General features: G+C 45.8%; 1 long non-coding RNA gene across 1 annotated transcript in view; it reads left to right on the top strand.

The window, feature by feature from the left end:
- Positions 1–498: 498 nt before the first annotated feature.
- LOC123410968 overlaps positions 499–26,945 on the top strand; it is a 31,255-nt gene continuing 4,808 nt past the window's right edge. Inside the window, exon 1 of the long non-coding RNA XR_006613148.1 lies at positions 499–533. This is a non-coding gene — a long non-coding RNA (uncharacterized LOC123410968). The remainder of the gene's footprint in view (positions 534–26,945) is intronic.

The following is a 26,945-nucleotide window of genomic DNA, read 5'->3' as shown; positions in this document are numbered from 1 at the left end:
GATCAGGAGGAGCAGAGCCTCACGGCCGACGCCCTTGCCACCGCCTCCGCCCCCGCCGTCAAGCAAGGGAAAGGGCCGGTGCTTGCCCAGCAGACGCCTGCGCCGGTGGCCCGCGAGCGCAAGTCCAGGGCATCCAGGCGTAAACGCCGAACGAAAAACCCGACCCCGCCTCCGGCCACAAACAGAGAGGAGCTGGAGTCCCGGGAGGGTTACTTCGTCGTGCTTGCGCTCCCGGCGCCCGGGGCCCCGCCCCCAGCCCCGCCCCCGCCCCGGCGTGCAAACGCTGTCTCCGGCGACGTGATGGTAAGCCCTTGCTGCTACATACTGATTCGAAGTTAACCGGTGCCTAATGATTTGGAGTTACTGACAATCTTTACTCTAGTCATGTGAATTAGCACTAGTGCTTGCTGTATTATCTTATGTATATGTGCAATAATCACGTGATGTGTTCATGTGTACGCCCTTGGCCTTTCTAATCGTTTGCGGTCTCATCTGGCAGATGGACGGGAAGCAGATGGCGTCGAGCTCGATTGGTAAGTACCCCATACTGCTTTTATTTGTCAGTAATCGCGGATCCATGTATGCTAGGCTGTCCATGCTAGTTTCTTTGTCATCATTAGTATATTGAGATTGGACTGAAGCTGCACATGTTTGTTTCCATTAACGTTGGCCGGGCTCGCCTTTACCAGCTTGATTTTGTCCACCTAGTTTGTTTTGTCACTAGCCACACGTACAAACGCGAGCCCTGGCAGCGATTACGAGAAATGTATCGCCCTGCTTGGAATACATACATATGCGCCTTTTCCTTCGAATTTTTTTGCCTCCGCGCCCATGTACAGTACATGATGTGTATTGTAGCGTGGAATACATATGAACGGCCCCATATGAACTGTAGTAGAAACATGCAATGGCTAAAAAAATCTCCGTAATATCATTTGAAGAGGTTTTGGCCCAGCTTGGATGGCTTCCAACAGATTGTTGAGGAGCTTGGGGTTCTGTGTGGCGCCTGATTCTGACCCGTTTCAGCGCTTCTTCGTGCGGCTGAAGGCCACGACACGCAGTTTGCAAACAAGGAGTGTGCTGTGTGCATGACAACTTCATCCTTGTTCAACAAACGGTGAGGCAGCTCCATGAGCTCAAGCAACCCCGGATCCTCCTCAAGTTGGATATCGCACGTGCTTTCGACTCTGTCTCTTGGCCCTTCCTTCCCCAGATCCTCCAACACTTGCGTTTTGGACCAAAGATGGTGTGAGTGGGTGTCCATTCTCATCTTCACGGCCTCCACGCAGGTGATGATCAATGACACTCCAGGCCCTCCTATTGCCCACCATCAGGGCCTTCGGAATGCTTTTTTTACTTTGGTCATCAATGCTCTTGCACAATGCGGTCACCACACGCATCATCCGATGATTGACAAAGCGACAGTCTGCTTGTAGTGTTTCCCTCTTCATGGATGATGTGGTTATCTTCCGCCACCTTGACATCTTCAAGCTCATCACGATCAGCAAGCTCCTGGATTTCTTTTGGACCACCCCGGGCCTTCGCACAAATTTTGCTAGGTGTCTGGCCGCGCCGATCCAGTGTTCCACCAACATCTCGAATTCCATTGGCACGACTTTGGCTTGTCCAGTTACGGTCTTCCAAACAATTACATGGTCGCCCCCCTCTCACTTAGGAAGGTGCCCCCTTCACACGTGATGCCCCTCATCTACAAAATTGTGAGCAAATTGGCAACTTGGAAGGCCGCTCTCCTCTCGCGTGGCGAACTCCTGGCCCTGGTTCGACAGGTGTTGACCACCATGCCGGAGCACATTCTCTTAGACATGGTCGTGAATCGGATCATCCATGACTTTCTTTGGCACGGTAGTAAGGATACATGTGCCGCGTGCTGCCTTACCAGCTGGGCGTGAGTTTGTCGTCCTCTGGAGCTAGGCAGACTAGGGATTCGCAACCTCCATCACACTGGGATACCTTCATGTGTCCGATGGCTTTGGTTGCATGCTACGAACAACTCTCGGCCCTGGTCACATCTCCATCCGTCGACTGACCTCGAGGGTGCTGGAGCCGTGGCCTTCCTCTTCCTCTCTCTTGCTGCACTCCCCTCTCTGTCTCTCTCTGGCACTACAAGGAAAAAGAAGGAGGAAGAAGAAGAGCACACAGAACACGGGTATTTTTGCCCGGAGCACGAACTCCGCCCTACCGCGCGAACGGCGTATTCTTTCTTTCCTGAGCACGTACTCAGTCCACCCTCCTCTAGCTACAACACACGAGGTGCGAAGGGTTTATATCCGCGTCCATCGGCGCCCCACACTGCGCCCCTGACGCGCCCTCCTCGCGCACTCCCCCACGTCCCTGCGCTCCCGGCCCGCGCTCCCGGCGCGCACGCACGCGATCCGCGTGACCAGGTCCAGCGTCTCGACGCGGTCCACCCCGTGCCCGTTGCGCCAATGAACATCACGCACACACGCCACACCTGCATGGACACGCCCATGCATCTTCTACACGCACGTATGCACACCTACGTCACGGACCCGACGCGTCCAGCGTGCCCGGCGCGCGCCCATACACGCGCCCGGCTCGTTCGACACCTCGCCGCGACTTATTGCCTAACATTCGCGGCCTTAGTCGCGGCTCAGAGCAGACCGGCGTCCTCGACGTTACCGTCGACTAGCAGCGCATGCTCCGCCGTCGGCGCCTTCTTCCACTGGGGGCACTCGTGCTTGAAATGCCCGCGTTCACCGCACTTGTAGCAGCGGCCGCGCCGGTTTCCACCGAAGCCCGATGCCTCGCTGCGCGCCCCGTCGTCGTCGTCCTCTCCATGCGCACCGCCCCGACGCCGCTCACGCGCCCGTAGCCGTGAGCATTAGCTGGCCTTCCTCCCTCGCGCCACCTCCCTGTCCGCATCGACGCAAACGTTCGTCGAACGCTTTCAGGCGCCCCAGCGCTTCCTCGAAGGCCATGGTGGAGACGTCGCAGAACTGTTCGATTCCGGCCACCGCCGCGTACAGGCGGTCCGGCACGGAATCGAGCAGTTTCTTCACCAGCACGTCGTCCTCGAGCGTTGAACCGAGCCCTGCGAATCGCGCCGCCATGCCACCGAGCTTTCCCGCGAACTGATCCAGCGTCTCGCCCTCCTCCATGCGCAGGAGCTCGAATTCTCCCCGGAGAGTGCCCAGCCGAGCAGCTCGCACTCAATCTGCTCCAACAAACCGAGCCTTCAAGCTGGCCCAGACCTCCGCCGCCGTTTTCTTTGACGATACCTGCAACAAGAGATCCTCCGCGAGCGCCCCGAGAATATACGCCCGCGCCGGCTTGTCCTTTTTCGCGATCACCGCCGCCGCCGCGTCCTCCAGCAGCACGACCGCCTCCCACAGCCCGGCCGCGTCGAGGTTTGATTCAACATTGATCGCCCAGGTGGTGTAGTTGCCACCGGTGAGCATCGGGACCGGCGTCGACAGCGAAGTCCCCGACCCACCGCCGTAGGGGACGAGCGCCATCACCGGCGAGCTTCACGCGCCCTTCCCGAACCTCTGGCTCTGATGCCAAATGTTGGAGCCGTGGCCTTCCTCTTCCTCTCTCTTGCTGCACTCCCCTCTCTGTCTCTCTCTGGCACTACAAGGAAAAAGGAGGAGGAAGAAGAAGAGCACACAGAACACAGGTATTTTTTCCCGGAGCACGAACTCCGCCCCGCCGCACGAACGGCGTATTCTTTCTTCCCTGAGCACGTACTCAGTCCACCCTCCTCTAGCTACAACACACGGGGTGCGAGGGGTTTATATCCACGTCCATCGGCGCCCCACACTACGCCCCCGACGCGCCCTCCTCGCCCACTCCCCCACGTCCCTGCGCTCCCGGCCCGCGCTTCCGCCGCGCACGCACGCGATCCGTGCGACCAGGTCCAGCGCCTCGACACGGTCCACCCCGCGCCCATTGCGCCAACGGACAACACGCACACACGCCACACCTGCATGGACATGCCCATGCATCTCCTACACGCACCCACGCACACCTACGTCGCGGACCCGACGCGTCCAGCGTGCCCGGCGCGCGCCCATACACGCGCCCGGCTCGTTCGACACCTCGCCGCAACTTATTGCCTAACAGAGGGTCTCCAATTCTTTCACGTATCCACGACATGGACGGTTGGCAACGGCAACTCCAGCTAGTTCTGGATAAATTCTTGGCTCCAGGGCAGCTCTATCTCCGACATTGCTCCTAGCCTGGTGGCCCTTATTCCCAGCCAGTGGCATCGCTCTTGCACGGCCGCCGCTTCTCTATACGAAGCACCTGGATACAGGACATCCAAGGTATGCTCGGGCCTACGTCATCATCGAGTATGTCGACGTTTGGCAAAGATTGCAGCAGATTGCTCTTATCTTACAGCTGGATACAATTCGTTGTAAGTGGACCAAGAATGGGTCTACTCTTCATCCTCGTGCTATAACGCCCTATTCTTTGGCTCAACGACGTCCGAGCAATGGTGCTTGGTGTGGAAGACTGGAGCCCCCTGTCAGTCAAGTTCTTCATCTATCTGGCCTCCATGAACAAGTGTGGATCAGCCGGTCACCTCACCCGTCGTGGTTTGCCACATGTGTTAGATAAAACGAGATCAACGAGACACGAGAAACACGGATTTTTACGTGGAAACCCTTGCGGGAGAAAACCACGGACGCACGAAGACGCAATCACTATGAGGAGGAGTATTACAAGCACGAGACGACATGCCGTCTTTAGGTGCGACTACATGGAGTATATATGAGGGGCAATACATGAGAGTCCTTGGAGGACAAGTAAACGAGTTGTACTCGTACGCGTCGGTACCAACGCAAAGGCTCACACCGTTTATACTACGTCTAGTCCAATACGGTAGAATTTGGATCACAATTTAACAACATGAGCCTTCTCGCGTCCTATGCTCCCACGAGCCCGAGACCTTGCATCACATTTTGCTGGGATGCGTTTTTTGCATGTGTTACCTGGCACAAAATCCTTTCTTGGTGCTTCCCTATGATCCCCGCACCATATGAGTCCTTGGGATTCTTCGCTTGGCTATCCAGGATTCTGCTCACAGTACCTTCTGCATTGCGACGAGGATTGACCACCATTTATCGTTCTTACTACTTGGGCCTTGTGGCGCCACTACAATGCCATTATCTTCAACAAAATTGTGCCTTCTTCCTCATCACTTGTTGCTGCGATCAAGGAGGATGCTTGCTCCTGGTCCATTGCTGGAGCTAAAGGTCTTTACAATATTATCCTATAACATGAACGTATGTATGGGGCTGAACATGCCCCTAGTCTTCCGCTTGTTTGAGCATCATGGTCACGCCATCTTGTTTACGCAACCATGATTCGACCCTCAGCTTTCTTTATCCTATGAATGCAAAGATACGCTCTCAAGGGTATTCAGGGAAAACTATTTTTTGGCCAGTACTAGCCATTGGTCGCCTAGACAAAAGCTTCGGCCAGGCCCTTTTCAGCCGTTTGATTCAAACCTTTGCAGCCGCACGATTCATTTGTCCTTCATGTCCATCTCATGCGGCTCTTGATCACCCTCGAAGCGCATGTTTTTGCTAGGTATTTCCTCCCACACCCAACCGCGCCCATATCATAGCACTCCTAACTCAAGCCCACTATCTCACTATCAGCGACGCAATTGAGATCTACCAATTGGGCCGTGTGTGGCTTGTGGTTGAACCTCCTCACCATAAAGAGGTTAGAGCATGAGTACCATGATTTTCAGCCATCATGGAATGGTTGTAGCTCCGTTGTTGTAAGGTTCCAGCACACTTGTTGTATGGTTGCAGCTCGCTACTAGGAGGTCATGCCACACCATTGACCAATTGCAGCTCGTCGTCCAGGAATAGCTTCCCCTCCATCTATTGGTTGCATCTTTTCCACTACTAGTTCCAGCACAGACGATCTCGCTGTCAAGGGGAAGCTGTCGACCAATTGTAGCTTTTTCTGTCACCGGTTCTAGCAGGGTCTCGTTATACATTTACATCTTGCTCGGCAAAAACCCATCAATCGCGGCACCGAGTCTTCGGTGGAGAAGGATGGTAATAGGTAGGTGATGGGAGGAGGTAGGTGAGGGACCCCTTGTAGCAATCCAGGAGAGGGATGACACAAGGATCCGTTTGTTGCACCCCATGGTGGTATTCTGCAAGGGAGGGCAAGACATATAAGCAGCCGAGGGAGACGGCGCGCCACATGGCAGGACCTAGAAGATGATACAAATAGAGGTTGGGGGCAAATGTGTGGTGATGGGTGATAGATCGAAAGGATAAACTAAGGAAGGGGTGGTGTTGCATGGACCCCACCACGGCACACGTCTTCCATGGACCATACATAAATCATTTCTCTTTTTGGAACGTTTTATGTGTCAACAAACTTATTCCTATTGGATCTGACACATTTTTTGAAGAAGTATATACTTTATTAACTCAAAATGTCGTCAAGAGGATACAAAAACAATGAACACACACCCAACCTCTCCATAGCTAAACTGCACTCTACCAACACCAACACGCCCACACAATAACACACCAAAAATAGGAAAGTCGTATAAGACCAAAACTATGCGTTGGAAAGAAAAAAGAAAAAAACAAGGAGATTAGATCTCCGGTTGGCAAACTAAAACATTGACCATATCTGCACCAACCATCTCATGATTCTACACAGACGACGAGGTTCTTCAACAACAACGCCTTCAGGAAAGCAGCGGCACTCAAGCACCTCCGTCACGTATCCAACTATCCAAGGTCAGAATCTAGGTTTTCACCCTAAAGAACTAGTCGACCATATATGAGCAATGTCTTTAACAAGGTAACGACTTAAAAACATCATCATTCCTAGGTATAATCAACTCGAGTCCAACCTAGGCTTTGACCCCATAGATCTAGACTGGATACTCGAGTAGAACCACCATCAATGTCACTCATGTGTTGTCGCTACCACATTTCTGCAATCACTGCAACTACATGCGATGTGATACCAGCGCTATTGTGAAACTATCCCTCTGTGTCAAGCCATCTTCCATAATTTGTATCTCACCATGAAGTCAACCATCGGATTTGAAAGGAGGAATTTTCATGAAAACCTTTTGATAGTCATTTCACGCCGCTAGTCCAGCATGCATGCCGCACTACGTGGGGCACCGACCGTGGTCACCCACCTAGATGGCGACCCAAGTCCAACCCCATATTTGGGCAGGGACAGCTCTAGGCCATACCTCACATCCATGGGCTGGATGAGATGACCCCTGGCCCTCGCGATCTTATCCATCCTGCCATAGACAAGTGAGGATATCAACAGACATGGAGGAGCACTGCCCGGTGATGGCATACCAGACTAAGGTGGAAGAAGAAGGACGAGGCTAGGGCGGAGGAAAAATAAGATCCCGCCACCACCACCAGCTGCACATGGCTTTGCCCAACAACTCCGGCCGGCGGCGACCGGGAAGAGAAGCATGGAGGAGGTGGCCCATTGGTGCACGATGCAAGCACCACTCCTGTCACCCCGGAGAGAAACATGAGGGCCTCAATGCATTCTATTAGAGAGAGTGTTTCACATTAGAACTAACACACGGGGCATTAGGTCACACCAGACAGGAGCAGAGAGAGCGGAACACATCTTCTTCCATAACATCTGAAAAACCTGAGTATCAACATCTCCATCATCATTGCAACAGACGATTGTGTCAACCCCTTGTAGAACTTGACATATGTGCACTGTATCATCTGCGATGTCACTTGCGTTTCCTACGAGCATTATTACAGAGCACGAGCAAGGTGGTGTCCTAGCAGCATTGTCTTACATCCAAGGCATTTGATGTGAACCCCTCCCACCCTTGCAGCACGGGCCATGGATTGCAGCACCAGTCGTTGGCTAAATTAACCCCAACGAGAACCTATGGTTGCACCACTGTGAGCTATGAAATTTAGGAAGTGTGGTGGCTAATCCTTTAACATCAGTGATTATGTGAGCATTCTCTGCAACTTCGTCCGTACTTGGAGCACCAATGAGGAGATGGTTGTAGCAACAGACAAAAGTATGCGTTTGGTGCACCACGAGAAACTTCTGCCTTGCAACATCAGATGTCGAGATGCAACATTGACGAGCACTCTTGCGGTCTCACAGCATAGTGCGCATTGTCTCATTTAGGATAGTGACCCTTATCGTCATGCTCCATTGTTGAGATCTGGCTTGCAGAAGTGTGACACAAGAACCGTCCCTTGCCCTTGCAGTTGTGGTGGCTGACCTCATGAGATTGCAACAACATCGATAGACGGAGAGTCACAACACTCAGCCGGTGGTGGTGCTAGCCCACCACACTATCAATTTGTCATAGAGAAAGGATGTCGAATGGTGGATCTACCTGTGGTGGAAAGAAAGTGAAGTAATAAGGTGAAGAGAGAGTCGTGGGGCATGTGGGGCATGTGGTGCTAGACTGAGCTCATTCATTTCCTCCAGAAACTAGTATGTTGAATCTAATTCTATTTTATTTTGAGAAACCACGTGAAAATGTTGCAACATTCCAGCATGTCTATACAAAAATAGTAGGGATCGGACGCTCTCTTTTTAATTGCAACTAATCATTGGAAATCGACAATGTATATACGCATGAACCAACGTATCAGTGGCATGCATCATCCGACTCTTCCTAGGTTACACTCATCTCCGAGCCATTCGATTTTATCACACCTTACAGCCCAATCAACCCCCAAATTGGTTGTCCCTATAGTCTAATGTAACCACCCTATACAAGCATATTTATAAACAATAGACCAACTTGGAGGCCACCACTTTGGCCATGGTAGGCTAGTGAAAATGCATCGGTGGCCGGTCTTACAAGTTAAAACACCAACCATGACCTTGCAACACAAGTTAACCCCAACTTTGTAGCACTGATGTACCATTTTGCAACAAATAAAAACATTCCAATGACACATCGGATGTTATAAGCCAACTTGAAACAAACACATTTTACTCCAGCAATATCATTATCGGTAAGACATCTTTCATTCTATTTTCGAGGACCTTTGAAGCAATATGGTAAAGTGTGCTACATAAGCAGATTTATCTGGGTTGAGAAATTAACTCTAGTGAGTTAAGTTTTGGAATCAAGACTAGAACGGTCTCATTGATTTTTTTTCACTGTACCAAAATCCATTAAAAATCCCATGTTACTTTGCCAATATCCTTTTTAGCAATGACTACAAAAATTTGTACAACATAGTCGAAAGGTCGTCTAGCCCAATGATATCATCTGTCCAATTTGGAATAGCACATTCGCAATTTCTTCATCCATCATGTTGATGTCTACTACACACTTTGTTCTTGCCAACTATGTTGGGCCTCCAAGCGCAGAGTTTTGTAGGACGACAACAATTTTCCCTCAAGTGAATGACCTAAGGTTTATCAATCCGTGGGAGGTGTAGGTTGAAGATGGTCTCTCTCAAATAACCCTACAATCAAATACAAGAAATCTCTTCTGTCCCCAACACACCCAATACAATGACAAATTATATAGGTTCACTAGTTTGGCGAAGACATGATGATACACGTGCAATATGGATGGTAGATATATATTTTTATAATCTGAAAATATAAAAACAGCAAGATAGGAAGTGTCAAAAGTGAGCACAAAGGGTATTCAATGTTTGAAAACAAGTCCTACGGTTCGTACTTTCGCTAGTGCAATCGGTCAACAATGCTAATATAATTGGATCACATAACCATCCCTCAACGTGCAACGAAGAATCACTCCAAAGTTCTTATCTACCGGAGAACATAAGAAGAAATTGTTTGTAGGGTACGAAACCACCTTAAAGCTATCCTTTATGATCAATCTATCCAAGAGTTCGTACTAACATAATAAGTTATCCTTTCCGATCGATCTATTCAAGAGTCCGTATTAAAATAACACCATATGATACGCATCAACCAACTCTAATGTCACCTAGATACTCCAATGTCACCATAAGTATCCATGAGTTAATTATACGATAAGCATCAAACAATTTCAGATTCATAACATTGAGTCCAACACAAAGAACCTCAAAGAGTGCCCCAAGATTTCTACCGGAGAAAGTAGGACAAGAACGTGCATCAACTCCTATGCATCCATGTCACCTTGGGAATCCGCAAGTTGAGTGCCAAAACGCACATCAAGTGAATCAATATGATACCCCATTGTCACCACGAGTATTCATACCAAGGCATACATGAAGTTTTCTCAAATCCATAAAAGTATTCAATCCGATAAGAAATCTAAAGGGAAAACTCAATTCATCACAACAAGATAGAGAGTTAAAAACACCATATGATCCAACTATATTAACAAAGCCCGCGATACATCAAGATCGTGTCATCTCAAGAACACGAGAGAGAGATTGAGCACATAGCTAATGCTACAAATCGTCAGCCCCGAGGGTGGACTACTCCCTCCTCGTCACGGCCTCCGTCGGGATGATGAAGATCGCTACCGGAGATGATCTACCCTCTCCGGCAGGGTATTGTTTTCTCTCCAGATTGGTTTTTCATCGATATAGAGGCCTTGCAGCGGCGGAAGTTCTCGTCTAGGAATATTTATGATGGTTTCTATATTTATGGGAATTTTTGGCCTTGATTTCATGCGAAGATGGGCATCAAGGTGAGCACAAGACACTAGTGAGCCCGCCCCCCTCTGGTACGCCGTGGTGGGTGGTGCCCTCCTTGTGGCTCTTCTGGCCTGCTTCTTTGGTCCCCCCGGGTGTCTTCTGGCCCAGAAATAATCATCAAAAAATTTCAGGCGATTCTGGGAACTTTCATTTTCTACACAAAAACAACACCACGGTAGTTCTGTTGAAAACAGCGTCAGTCCGGGTTAGTTCTAAATAAACCATATAAAGAGTATCAAAACCATATAAAAGTGTTGTAAACATAGGTGAATATGGCATGAATACTTCATAAATTATCGGTAAATTGGAGACGTATCAGCATCCCCAATCCTAATTCCTACTCGTCCTCGAGCAGGTAAATAATAAAAGAAATAATTTATGAAGTGTGAATACTAGCAAAGTGTATAAGTTTGATCAATGATAATTTCAATCACTTTTCCTAGCATCATAACAACAATTCTTTCTCATAAAACTTCTCATGTTAAAGTAGCAACCAATTCACATGTTATGGTTCAAATAATGAATTCTCTTGAAACTTAACAACCTATGTTTCTTAGTCACCAAACAACTGCAATTCAAATTATTTTCAGCAACGTCTAAGTAAGAGCTCCACATACTCAATCATCATATAATCTTCCATGATTGCTAGTACTCAAAGAATATTCTTAGAACAAATGGCATCCATTGAACATAGAGAACGATAGGGGCTTAATGTTTCGCCTCCCAACTCATTTATTATAGAGATAATTTTCAAGAATAATAAATCATGATCAAATATATTCGACTGGCCATATGTGGCTAGATCTTTCCCCACCACATGATGCTTGCCAACTAGAGAATAATTGAGGTTGAAATGAGAATGCATATTATTGCCTCTTGCATAAAAGTAAATACTCAAAAAGTAAAAGATAGGCCCTCCGCAGAGGGAATCAGAGGTTGTCATGCGCTTTTTATTTTTGGATGTGCAATCGATTAATGCAAAAGAACGTCACGTTATATTGCCACTTATGATAGCAACATTTATTATGCAGTCCGTCGCTTTTATTACTTTACCATCACAAGTTTGTACACTGCTTATTTTCCCTTGATGACAAGATCAAACATATTTAGGAGCAATTTTTATTGCTTTATACACTGATGACAACTTACTTGAAGGATATTATTCGATACCTAGGTAGGTATGGTAGACACTCATCGCAAGAAACTGGGTTTAAGGGTTTTTGGATGCACAAGTTGTTGGGGAACGTCGCATGGGAAACAAAATTTTTCCTACGCGCACGAAGACCTATCATGGTGATGTCCATCTACGAGAGGGGATGAGTGATCTACGTACCCTTGTAGATCGTACAGCAGAAGCGTTAGAGAACGCGGTTGATGTAGTGGAACGTCCTCACGTCCCTCGATCCGCCCCGCGATCAGTCCCACGATCTAGTACCGAACGGACGGCACCTCCGCGTTCAGCACACGTACAGCTCGACGATGATCTCGGCCTTCTTGATCCAGCAAGAGAGACGAGAGGTAAAAGAGTTCTCCGGCAGCGTGACGGTGCTCCGGAGGTTGGTGATGACCTTGTCTCAGCAGGGCTCCGCCCGAGCTCCGCAGAAACGCGATCTAGAGGAAAAACCGTGGAGGTATGTGGTCGGGCAGCCGTGAGAAAGTCGTCTCAAATCAGCCCTAAAACCTCCGTATATATAGGTGGGAGGGAGGGGGGCCTTGCCTTGGGGTCCAAGGACCCCCAAGGAGTCGGCCGAGCCAAGGGGGGGAGGACTCCCCCCCCAAACCGAGTTGGACTTGGTTTGGTGGGAGGAGTCCCCCTTCCTTCCCACCTCCTCCCTTTTTTTTTTCTTTCCTCTTGATTTTTCTTCTCTTGGTGCATTGGGCACTTGTGGGCTGTCCCACCAGCCCACTAAGGGCTGGCGTGGCTCCCCCAATGCCTATGGGCTTCCCCGGGGTGGGTCCCCCCCCCCCCGGTGAACTCCCGGAACCCATTCGTCATTCCCGGTACATTCCCGGTAACTCCGAAAACCTTCCGGTAATCAAATGAGGTCATCCTATATATCAATCTTCGTTTCCGGACCATTCCGGAAACCCTCGTGACGTCCGTGATCTCATCCGGGACTCCGAACAACATTCGGTAACCAACCATATAACTCAAATACGCATAAAACAACGTCGAACCTTAAGTGTGCAGACCCTGCGGGTTCGAGAACTATGTAGACATGACCCGAGAGACTCCTCGGTCAATATCCAATAGCGGGACCTGGATGCCCATATTGGATCCTACATATTCTACGAAGATCTTATCGTTTGAACCTCAGTGCCAAGGATTCGTATAATCCCGTATGTCATTTCCTTTGTCCTTCGGTATGTTACTTGCCCGAGATTCGATCGTCAGTATCCGCATACCTATTTCAATCTCGTTTTACCGGCAAGTCTCTTTACTCGTTCCGTAATACAAGATCCCGCAACTTACACTAAGTTACATTGCTTGCAAGGCTTGTGTGTGATGTTGTATTACCGAGTGGGCCCCGAGATACCTCTCCGTCACACGGAGTGACAAATCCCAGTCTTGATCCATACTAACTCAACTAACACCTTCGGAGATACCTGTAGAGCATGTTTATAGTCACCCAGTTACGTTGCGACGTTTGATACACACAAAGCATTCCTCCGGTGTCAGTGAGTTATATGATCTCATGGTCATAGGAACAAATACTTGACACGCAGAAAACAGTAGCAACAAAATGACACGATCAACATGCTACGTCTATTAGTTTGGGTCTAGTCCATCACGTGATTCCCCCAATGACGTGATCCAATTATCAAGCAACAACACTTTGTTCATAATCAGAAGACACTGACTATCATTTATCAACTGGCTAGCCAACTAGAGGCATGCTAGGGACGGTGTTTTGTCTATGTATCCACACATGTAAATGAGTCTTCATTCAATACAATTATAGCATGGATAATAAACTATTATCTTGATACAGGAATTATAATAACAACTATACATTTATTATTGCCTCTAGGGCATAATTCTAACACAAGTAGTATTTCTACTTAGTACGAATTTTTGGCTAGCAAAAGATCCTAAGCAAGCACCACATGTTGGAGGATCCATAACAATATAACTTCTATGCAAATATACACAACCATAACTCATTATGTTGTCTTCCTTGTGCAACTTCAACTACTTTCTCAAGTTTGAAAATAATTAATGGGTATTCACAATCATAGATGATGTCCAAGGTAATATATTTGTACGTCAAAGTTCTCTTCCTTATACTAATCATTCATGAATTGCTTGTATGACCAATACTGTGATTGCCAAGCTTCAAAAGATTTCACTTTCTAAATCGAAAGTGAAGCTACTACTAGGCATGATATGAACATCTTCATGTTATTCAATTCATTCAATAATTTACTCATAGGATATAAGTGAAGATCAAGACTAAATATCAAACTACTCTCAAAAAGATATAAGTGAAGATCAATGAGTAGTCAAACAATTAAGTAGATATGTGTGGACTCCCTCTCTCAATAAATATTTTCAGATCTGAATATTTTATTAAACAGCAAGAAAAATAAAAATATCACTCCAAGAATAGCACAAATCATGTGGACAAATATAATTTTAGGCTCAACATAGGCTAACCGATATTTGTTGATGAAGAGAGGTGGTATGCGTAGCATCCCCAAGCTTAGATGGTTGAGACTTATTGATATATTTACTTGGGTGTCTTGGGCATCCCCAAGCTTGAGATTTTGTGTCTCGTTCAATCCTCTCATATCACGGTTTCACATCTTCTCAAAAACTTCATCCACACAAAACTTGAAAAGAACTCGTGAGATAGGTTAGTACACATAGGAATAATAAACACTTCATGTACTGCCAAGACAAGTTGCCTGATAATTTTCAAATATTATGTACTGTATACTATCATTTACACAATTTATATCTACCAATATAAGCCATGGAAACTACAGGATAAGTAGATAACAAAACTACGTCAGCAATCCATCCAAACATAACAGTCCGTAGTAATTTATTTAAAAAGTTTACTTATGCATCTCCAAAAATTCTTAAAATTTAGGACGTGATAAATAATTTGTCTGACGACACTGTGTAAAACGTTCACAACATTTCCATGTTCCAGTAAAATATGAAAATTCAAACACTATAGCAAAAGTTTCTGTTTTTACACAACACATATCAAACATGTAACTCAAGCATACTAAAAGGCAATTCTTGGAGCTTTTTATTGGAAAACAAGATTATAAATAACATATAACATAGAACAACAAAATGAAATGATGCTCCAAGCAAAACTTATATCATGTGATGAATAAAAATATAGCTCCAAGTAAGATATATCGATAATGTTGGAGACGAAAGAGGGGATGCCTTCAGGGGCATCCCCGAGCTTAAGCACTTGAGTCTTCCTTAGATATTACCTTGCGGGTGCCTTGGGCATCCCCAAGCTTAGGTTCTTTTCACTCCTTATTCTCCTCATATGGGTGTCTCCCCAAGCTTAGACGCTTGAGTCTTCCTTGGATATTACCTTGGGGTGCCTTGGGCATCCACAATCTTAGGTTCTTATTTCTCCTTATTCTCCTCATATTGGTATCTCACCCAAAACTTGAAAACTTCAATCACACAGAACTTAACGGAACTTCATGAGATAGGTTAGTATGAAAAATATAGATCATTCGCTTAGGTACTGCCAAGACAAGATTCATAATTATTCTAACATAATACCTACTGTATTATATCATTCCCATAATTTATATCACTCAATATAAGTTATGGAAACACTAAAACAAACAAACTATGCACGAAAAACAGAATCTGTCAAAAACAGAATAGTCTGTGAAAATCTGCCTTAAAACCATACATAACTGACTCTAAAACTTCTGAAAATTAGTAAAACATACATAATTTGCATACCTAATCTGTGTTAAAATTTCATAATTTTTGGACACTCCAGTAAAATCAGAGAAATTCTGATCTGGACGTAAAAGTTTCTGTTTTTGCACAGATTCAAACAAGCAAGTATCCACACTATCCCAAAGGCTTTACTTGGCACTTTATTGAAATAAAAGCTATAAAACATGATTAATACAGAATATTAATCATGTTAACACACAAAAACATAAGGTAAAAGGGTTGGGTTGTCTCCCAACAAACGCTTTTCTTTAATGCCTTTTAGCTAGGCATGATTATTTGAATGATGCTCGCATAAAGAGTAGTAATTGAAACATGCAAGAGAGCATCATGGATCACATGGAAAGAACATTTAATTCTAACCCACTTCCTATGCATAGAGATCCTGAAAGAAAACAATTTATTGTAGCAAGAATCAACTTGCATAGGAAGGCAAAATAAGCATAACTTCAAGACTTTGAGCACACAGGGAGGAAACTTGATATTATTGCAATTCCTACAAGCAGATGTTCCTCGCTCATATTAATTTTCAGTAGCATCATGAAGGAATTCAACAATATAACTATCACATACAACATTCTTTTCGTGATGCACAAGCATAGAAAATTTATCACTCTCCACATAAGCAAACTTCTTCTCATTCATAATAGTGGGATCAAACTCAAAAAAATAGGTATCATGTGAAGCATAATCCAATTGAAAATTAAAATCATGATGACAAGTTTCATGGTTATCATTATTCTTTATAGCATACATGTCATCACCATAATCATCATAGATAGCAACTTTGTTGTCATAATCAATTAGAACCTCTTCCAAAATAGTGGACTCATCATTAAATAAAGTCATGACCTCTCCAAATCCACTTTTATCTCTATGAAAATATTCAACACCCTCCAAAATAGTGGGATCATTAGTACCTAAAGTTGACACGCTTCCAAACCCACTTTCAGCAATATAGTTATCATAGCTAGGAGGCATGCTTTCAACATAATAAATTTTCTCATCAAAACTTGGGGGACTAAAAATATCATCTTTATCAAACATAGCATCCCCAAGCTTGTGGATTTGCATATCATTAGCATCATGGATATTTAGAGAATTCATACTAACAATATTACTATCATGCTCATCATTGAAGGAATTCAGATTAAGCATATTCATATATTCTTCCCCTAGCAATTGAGCACAATTTTCCTTTCCATCATTTTCACAAAGACATGATAAAGATGTACAATATGAGACCACCTCAATTCCATTTTATTTTATTTTCTATTTATAAAACCAAAGTAGTGAAACACAAGAAACTAAAAGATTCAATTGCAAGATCTAAAGATATACCTTCAAGCACTCACCACCCCGGCAACGGAGCCAGAAAAGAGCTTTGTTGATGGGATGTGAGTGCCGCTTACCTAACCTCCCACGCAACAACGTCAGAAAAGAGCTTGATGTCTACTACACACTTTGTTCTTGTAGACTATGTTGGGCCTTCAAGCGCAGAGTTTTGTAGGACAACAACAATTTTCCCTCAAGTGGATGACCTAAGGTTCATCAATCCGTGGGAGGTGCAGGTTTAAGATGGTCTCTCTCAAACAACCCTGTAATCAAATACAAGAAATGTTGGGGAACGTCGCATGGGAAACAAAAATTTTCCTACGCGCACGAAGACCTATCATGGTGATGTCCATCTACGAGAGGGGATGAGTGATCTACGTACCCTTGTAGATCGTACAGCAGAAGCGTTAGTGAACGCGGTTGATGTAGTGGAACGTCCTCACGTCCCTCGATCCGCCCCGGGAACAATCCCGCGATCAGTCCCACGATCTAGTACCGAACGGACGGCACCTCCGCGTTCAGCACATGTACAGCTCGACGATGATCTCGGCCTTCTTGATCCAGCAAGAGAGACGGAGAGGTAGAAGAGTTCTCCGGCAGCGTGACGGCGCTCCGGAGGTTGGTGATGACCTTGTGTCAGCAGGGCTCCGCCCGAGCTCCGCAGAAACGCGATCTAGAGGAAAAACCGTGGAGGTATGTGGTCGGGCTGCCGTGGAAAAGTCGTCTCAAATCAGCCCTAAAACCTCCGTATATATAGGTGGGAGGGAGGGGACCTTGCCTTGGGGCTCAAGGAGCCCCAAGGGGGTCGGCCGAGTCCAAGGGGGGAGGACTCCCCCCCCCAAACCGAGTTGTACTTGGTTTGGAGGGAGGGAGTCCCCCTTCCTTCCCACCTCCTCCTTTTTTTTCTTTTCTCTTGATTTTCTCTTCTTGGCGCATAGAGCCCTTTTGGGCTGTCCCACCAGCCCACTAAGGGCTGGTGTGCCACCCTCAAGGCCTATGGGCTTCCCCGGGGTGGGTTGCCCCCCCCCCCCCCGGTGAACTCCCGGAACCCATTCGTCATTCCCGGTACATTCCCGGTAACTCCGAAAACCTTCCGGTAATCAAATGAGGTCATCCTATATATCAATCTTCGTTTCCGGACTATTATGGAAACCCTCGTGACGTCCGTGATCTCATCCGGGACTCCGAACAACATTCGGTAACCAACCATATAACTCAAATACGCATAAAACAACGTCGAACCTTAAGTGTGCAGACCCTGCGGGTTCGAGAACTATGTAGACATGACCCGAGAGACTCCTCGATCAATATCCAATAGCGGGATCTGGATGCCCATATTGGATCCTACATATTCTACGAAGATCTTATCGTTTGAACCTCAGTGCCAAGGATTCATATAATCCCGTATGTCATTCCCTTTGTCCTTCCGTATGTTACTTGCCCGAGATTCGATCGTCAGTATCCGTATACCTATTTCAATCTCGTTTACCGGCAAGTCTCTTTACTCGTTCCGTAATACAAGATCCCGCAACTTACACTAAGTTACATTGCTTGCAAGGCTTGTGTGTGATGTTGTATTACCGAGTGGGCCCCGAGATACCTCTCCGTTCACATGGAGTGACAAATCCCAGTCTTGATCCATACTAACTCAACTAACACCTTCGGAGATACCTGTAGAGCATCTTTATAGTCACCCAGTTACGTTGCGACGTTTGATACACACAAAGCATTCCTCCGGTGTCAGTGAGTTATATGATCTCATGGTCATAGGAATAAATACTTGACACGCAGAAAACAGTAGCAACAAAATGACACGATCAACATGCTACGTCTATTAGTTTGGGTCTAGTCCATCACGTGATTCTCCTAATGACGTGATCCAGTTATCAAGCAACAACACCTTGTTCATAATCAGAAGACACTGACTATCTTTGATCAACTGGCTAGCCAACTAGAGGCTTGCTAGGGACGGTGTTTTGTCTATGTATCCACACATGTAAATGAGTCTTCATTCAATACAATTATAGCATGGATAATAAACGATTATCTTGATACAGGAATTATAATAATAACTATATTTATTATTGCCTCTAGGGCATAATTCCAACAGTCTCCCACTTGCACTAGAGTCAATAATCTAGCCCTCACATCACCATGTGAATTACATTGTAATAAATCTAACACCCATACAGTTCTGGTGTTGATCATGCTTTGGTCGTGGAAGAGGTTTAGTCAGCGGGTCCGCTACATTCAGATCCGTGTGCACTTTGCATATATTCACGTCCTCTCCCTCGACGTAGTCGCGGATGAGGTTGAAGCGTCGTTTGATGTGTCTGGTCTTCTTGTGAAACCGTGGTTCCTTTGCTAAGGCAATGGCACCAGTGTTGTCACAGAACAAGGTTATTGGATTCAGTGCGCTTGGCACCACTCCAAGATCCGTCATGAACTGCTTCATCCAGACACCCTCCTTAGCCGCCTCCGAGGCAGCCATGTACTCCGCTTCACATGTAGAATTTGCTACGACGCTTTGCTTGGAACTGCACCAGCTTACTGCACCCCCATTAAGAATAAATACGTATCCGGTTTGCGACTTAGAGTCGTCCGGATCTGTGTCAAAGCTTGCATCGACGTAACCTTTTACGGCGAGCTCTTCGTCACCTCCATACACGAGAAACATCTCCTTAGTCCTTTTCAGGTACTTCAGGATATTCTTGACCGCTGTCCAGTGATCCACTCCTGGATTACTCTGGAACCTACCTGCCATACTTATGGCCAGGCTAACATCCGGTCTAGTGCACAGCATTGCATACATGATAGAACCTATGGCTGAAGCATAGGGGACGGAGCGCATATGCTCTCTATCTTCATCAGTTGCTGGGCACTGAGTCTTACTCAATCTCGTACCTTGTAGAACTGGCAAGAACCCTTTCTTGGACTGTTCCATTTTGAACCTCTTCAAAACTTTATCAAGGTATGTGCTTTGTGAAAGTCCTATCAGGCGTTTTTGATCTATCCCTATAGATCTTAATGCCTAGAATGTAAGCAGCTTCTCCTAGGTCCTTCATAGAGAAACTTTTATTCAAGTAATCCTTTATGCTCTCTAGAAACTCTACGTTGTTTCCAATCAGTAATATGTCATCCACATATAATATTAGAAACGCCACAGAGATCCCACTCACTTTCTTGTAAATACAAGATTCTCCAACCACTTGTATAAACCCAAATGCTTTGATCACCTCATCAAAGCGTTTGTTCCAACTCCGAGATGCTTGCACCAGTCCATAAATGGATCGCTGGAGCTTGCACACCTTGTTAGCATTCTTAGGATCGACAAAACCTTCGGGTTGTATCATATACAACTCTTCCTTAAGGAAACCGTTAAGGAACGCCGTTTTGACATCCATCTGCCAGATTTCATAATCGAAAAATGCAGCTATTGCTAACATGATTCTGACGGACTTAAGCATCGCTACGGGTGAGAAAGTCTCATCGTAGTCAACTCCTTGAACTTGTGAAAAACCCTTTGCCACAAGTCGAGCTTTATAAACGGTCACATTACCGTCAGCGTCCGTCTTCCTCTTAAAGATCCATTTGTTCTGAATGGCCTTGCGGCCCTCAGGCAGTACCTCCAAAGTCCACACTTTGTTCTCATACATGGATCCTATCTCGGACTTCATGGCTTCCAGCCATTTGTTGGAATCTGGGCCCACCATTGCTTCTTCATAATTCGCAGGTTCATTGTTGTCTAACAACATGATTGATAAGACGGGATTACCGTACCACTCTGGAGCAGCACGTGGTCTCGTCGACCTGCGTGGTTCGACAGAAACTTGAACTGGAGTTTCATGATCATCACCATTAACTTCCTCCTCAACCGGCGTCGCAATGACAGAGGTTTCCCCTTGCCCTGCGCCACCATCCAGAGGGATGAGAGGTTCGACAACCTCGTCAAGTTCTATCTTCCTCCCACTCAATTCTCTCGAGAGAAACTCCTTCTCGAGAAAAGCTCCGTTTTTAGCAACAAACACTTTGCCCTCGGATTTGAGATAGAAGGTGTACCCAACTGTCTCTTTTGGGTAACCTATTAAGACGCACTTTTCCGCTTTGGGTTCCAGCTTTTCAGGCTGAAGCTTTTTGACATAAGCATCACATCCCCAAACTTTAAGAAACGACAACTTTGGCCTTTTGCCATACCACAGTTTGTATGGTGTCGTCTCAACGGACTTTGATGGTGCCCTATTTAAAGTGAATGCAGCTGTTTCTAATGCATAGCCCCAAAATGATAACGGCAAATCAGTAAGAGACATCATAGATCGCACCATCTCTAATAGAGTACGATTACGACGTTCAGACACACCATTACGCTGTGGTGTTCCAGGCGGTGTTAACTGTGAAACAATTCCACATTGTCTTAAGTGAGCACCAAACTCGAAACTCAGATATTCACCCCCACAATCAGACCGTAGGAACTTGATCTTCTTGTTACGATGATTTTCCACTTCACTCTGAAATTGCTTGAACTTTTCAAATGTTTCAGACTTGTGCTTCATCAAGTAGACATAACCATATCTACTTAAATCGTCAGTGAAGGTGAGAAAATAACGATATCCGCCGCGTGCCTCCACGCTCATCGGACCACACACATCGGTATGTATGATTTCCAACAAGTCACTTGCACGCTCCATTGTTCCTGAGAACGGAGTCTTAGTCATCTTGCCCATGAGGCATGGTTCGCACGTGTCAAGTGAATCAAAGTCAAGTGACTCCAAAAGTCCATCAGCATGGAGTTTCTTCATGCGCTTTACACCAATATGACCTAAGCGGCAGTGCCACAAAAACATGGCGCTATCATTGTTAACTCTAACTCTTTTGGTCTCAATGTTATGTATGTGTGTATCGTTATCAAGATTCAATATGAACAATCCTCTCACATCGGTGCATGACCATAAAAGATATTACTCATAGAAATAGAACAACCATTATTCTCTGACTTAAAACAGTAACCGTCTCGCAATAAACAAGATCCAGATATAATGTTCATGCTCAACGCAGGCACTAAATAACAATGATTTAAGTTCATCACTAATCCTGACGGTAACTGAAGTGACACTGTGCCGACGGCGATTGCATCAACCTTGGAACCATTTCCTACGCGCATCGTCACTTCATCTTTCGCCAGCCTTCGCCTATTCCGCAGTTCCTGCTTCGAGTTGCAAATATGAGCAACAGAACCGGTATCGAATACCCAGGCACTACTACGAGAGCCGGTTAAGTACACATCAATAACATGTATATCAAATATACCTGATTTTTCTTTGCCCGCCTTCTTATCTGCCAGATACTTGGGGCAATTGCGCTTCCAGTGACCCATACCCTTGCAATAGTAACACTCCGTTTCCGGCTTAGGTCCAGCTTTGGGTTTCTTCGTCGGATTGGCAACAGGCTTGCCGCTCTTCTTCGAATTGCCCTTCTTGCCTTTGTTGTTTCTCTTGAAACTAGTGGTCTTATTCACCATCAACACTTGATGCTCTTTACGGAGTTCAGACTCTGCGACTTTCAGCATCGCAAACAACTCGCCGGGAGACTTGTTCATCCCTTGCATGTTGTAGTTCAACACAAAGCCTTTATAGCTTGGCGGCAGTGATTGAAGGATTCTGTCAGTGATAGCTTCTTGCGGGAGTTCAATCCCCAGCTCAGCTAGACGGTTTGAGTACCCAGACATTTTGAGCACATGTTCACTGACAGATGAGTTTTCCTCCATCTTGCAAGCATAGAATTTATCGGAGGTCTCATACCTCTCGATCCGGGCGTTCTTCTGAAAGATAAACTCCAACTCCTGGAACATCTCAAATGCTCCATGACGCTCAAAGCGACATTGAAGTCCCGGTTCTAAGCCATACAAGACTGCACATTGAACTATTGAGTAGTCCTCCTTACGTGCTAACCAAGCGTTCTTAACATCCTGATCAGCCGTAGCGGGTGGTTCATCTCCTAACGCAGCATTAAGGACATAATCCTTCTTCCCAGCTTGTAAGATTAGCTTAAGATAACGAGCCCAGTCTACAAAGTTGCTTCCATCATCTTTCAACTTAGCTTTCTCTAGGAACGTATTAAAATTCAGGATGACTTTCGCGTGAGCCATGATCTACAACACAAATATATTCAAAGTGGACTTAGACTATGTTCAAGATAGTTAGAGTTTAACTTAATCAAATTATTCGCTAAACTCCCACTCAAAAAGTACATCTCTCTAGTCATTTGAGTGGTTCATGATCCACTTACACTAGCTCAAGTCCGATCATCACGTGAGTTGAGTATAGTTTCAGTGGTAAGCATCCCTATGCTAATCATATCATCTATATGATTCATGATCGACCTTTCGGTCTCATGTGTTCCGAGGCCATGTCTGCACATGCTAGGCTCGTCAAGCTTAACCCGAGTGTTCCGCGTGTGCAACTGTTTTGCACCCGTTGTATGTGAACGTTGAGTCTATCACACCCGATCATCACGTGGTGTCTCGAAACGACGAACTGTAGCAACGGTGCAAAGTCGGGAAGAACACAATTTCGTCTTGAAATTTTAGTGAGAGATCACCTCATAATGCTACCGTCGTTCTAAGCAAAATAAGGTGCATAAAAGGATTAACATCACATGCAATTCATAAGTGACATGATATGGCCATCATCACGTGCTTCTTGATCTCCATCACCAAAGCACCGGCACGATCTTCTTGTCACCGGCGCCACACCATGATCTCCATCAACGTGTTGCCATCGGGGTTGTCGTGCTACTCATGCTATTACTACTAAAGCTACATCCTAGCAAAATAGTAAACGCATCTACAAGCACACACGTTAGTATAAAGACAACCCTATGGCTCCTGCCGGTTGCCGTACCATCGACATGCAAGTCGATATTTCTATTACAACATGATCATCTCATACATCCAATATATCACATCACATCATTGGCCATATCACATCACAAGCATACCCTGCAAAAACAAGTTAGATGTCCTCTAATTTTGTTGTTGCATGTTTTACGTGGTGACCATGGGTATCTAGTAGGATCGCATCTTACTTACGCAAACACCACAACGGAGATATATGAGTTGCTATTTAACCTCATCCAAAGACCTCCTCGGTCAAATCCGATTCAACTAAAGTTGGAGAAACCGACACTTGCCAGTCATCTTTGAGCAACGGAGTTACTCGTAACGATGAAACCAGTCTCTCGTAAGCGTACGAGTAATGTCGGTCCAAGCCGCTTCAATCCAACAATACCGCGGAATCAAGAAAAGACTAAGGAGGGCAGCAAAACGCACATCACCGTCCACAAAAACTTTTGTGTTCTACTCGAGAAGACATCTACGCATGAACCTAGCTCATGATGCCACTGTTGGGGAACGTCGCATGGGAAACAAAAAAAATTCTACGCGCACGAAGACCTATCATGGTGATGTCCATCTACGAGAGGGGATGAGTGATCTACGTATCCTTGTAGATCGTACAACAGAAGCGTTAGTGAACGCGGTTGATGTAGTGGAACGTCCTCACGTCCCTCGATCCGCCCCGCGAACAATCCCGCGATCAGTCCCACGATCTAGTACCGAACGGACGGCACCTCCGCGTTCAGCACACGTACAACTCGACGATGATCTCGGCCTTCTTGATCCAGCAAGAGAGACAGAGAGGTAGAAGAGTTCTCCGGCAGCGTGACGGCGCTCCGGAGGTTGGTGATGACCTTGTCTCAGCAGGGCTCCGCCCGAGCTCCGCAGAAACGCGATCTAGAGGAAAAACCGTGGAGGTATGTGGTCGGGCTGCCGTGGAAAAGTCGTCTCAAATCAGCCCTAAAACCTCCGTATATATAGGTGGGAGGGAGGGGACCTTGCCTTGGGGCTCAAGGAGCCCCAAGGGGGTCGTCCGAGTCCAAGGGGGGAGGACTCCCCCCCCCCCAAACCGAGTTGGACTTGGTTTGGTGGGAGGGAGTCCCCCTTCCTTCCCACCTCCTCCTTTTTTTCTTTTCTCTTGATTTTCTCTTCTTGGCGCATAGACCCTTTTGGGCTGTCCCACCAGCCCACTAAAGGCTGGTGTGCCACCCTCAAGGTCTATGTGCTTCCCCGGGGTGGGTTGCCCCCCCCCCCCCCCGGTGAACTCCCGGAACCCATTCGTCATTCCCGGTATATTCCCGGTAACTCCGAAAACCTTCCGGTAATCAAATGAGGTCATCCTATATATCAATCTTCGTTTCCGGACAATTCCGGAAACCCTCGTGACGTTCGTGATCTCATCCGGGACTCCGAACAACATTCGGTAACCAACCATATAACTCAAATACGCATAAAACAACGTCGAACCTTAAGTGTGCAGACCCTGCGGGTTCGAGAACTATGTAGACATGACCCGAGAGACTCCTCGATCAATATCCAATAGCGGGACCTGGATGCCCATATTGGATCCTACATATTCTACGAAGATCTTGTCGTTTGAACCTCAGTGCCAAGGATTCATATAATCCCGTATGTCATTCCCTTTGTCCTTCCGTATGTTACTTGCCCGAGATTCGATCGTCAGTATCCGTATACCTATTTCAATCTCGTTTACCGGCAAGTCTCTTTACTCGTTCCGTAATACAAGATCCCGCAACTTACACTAAGTTACATTGCTTGCAAGGCTTGTGTGTGATGTTGTATTACCGAGTGGGCCCCGAGATACCTCTCCGTTCACACGGAGTGACAAATCCCAGTCTTGATCCATACTAACTCAACTAACACCTTCGGAGATACCTGTAGAGCATATTTATAGTCACCCAGTTACGTTGCGACGTTTGATACACACAAAGCATTCCTCCGGTGTCAGTGAGTTATATGATCTCATGGTCATAGGAATAAATACTTGACACGCAGAAAACAGTAGCAACAAAAGGACACGATCAACATGCTACGTCTATTAGTTTGGGTCTAGTCCATCACGTGATTCTCCTAATGACGTGATCCAGTTATCAAGCAACAACACCTTGTTCATAATCAGAAGACACTGACTATCTTTGATCAACTGGCTAGCCAACTAGAGGCTTGCTAGGGACGGTGTTTTGTCTATGTATCCACACATGTAAATGAGTCTTCATTCAATACAATTATAGCATGGATAATAAACGATTATCTTGATACAGGAATTATAATAATAACTATATTTATTATTGCCTCTAGGGCATAATTCCAACAAGAAATCTCTTGTGCCCCCAAAACACCCCAATACAATGGCGAAGAGATGGTGATACAAGTGCAATATAGATGGTAGATATATATTTTTATAATATGAAAATATAAAAATAGCAAGGTAGCAAGTGACAAAAGTGAGAACAAACGGTATTGCAATGCTTGAAAACAAGGCCTATAGTCCGTACTCTCGCTAGTGCAATCTCTCAACAATGTTAATATAATTGGATCACATATCCATCCCTCAATGTGCAACGAAGAATCACTCCAAAGTTCTTATCTAGCGGAGAACGTAAGAAGAAATTGTTTGTAGGGTACGAAACCACCTTAAAGATATGCTTTCCGATCAATCTATCCAAGAGTCCGTACTAAGATAATAAGATATCCTTTCCGATCGATTTGTTCAAGAGTTCGTACTAAAATAACACCATATGATACGCATCAACCAACTCTAATGTCAGCTAGATACTCCAATGTCACCACAAGTATCCATGAGTTAATTATACGATACGCATCAAACAATTTCAGATTCATAATAATCAATCCAACACAAAGAACCTCAAAGAGAGTGCCCCAAAATTTCTACTGGAGAAAGTAGGACAAAAACATGCATCAATCCCTATGCATAGATTACCCCAATGCCACCTCGGGAATCTGCAAGTTGAGTGCCAAAACGCACATCAAGTGAATCAATATGATACCCCATTGTCACCACGAGTATTCATAGCAAGACATACATCAAGTGTTCTCAAATCCATAAAAGCATTCAATCTGATAAGAAATC

The sequence above is a fragment of the Hordeum vulgare genome, chromosome 7H (genome assembly GCF_904849725.1).
Source record: "Hordeum vulgare subsp. vulgare chromosome 7H, MorexV3_pseudomolecules_assembly, whole genome shotgun sequence".
NCBI lineage: Eukaryota > Viridiplantae > Streptophyta > Magnoliopsida > Poales > Poaceae > Hordeum > Hordeum vulgare.
This window is presented reverse-complemented; position numbering and strand designations above follow the sequence as displayed.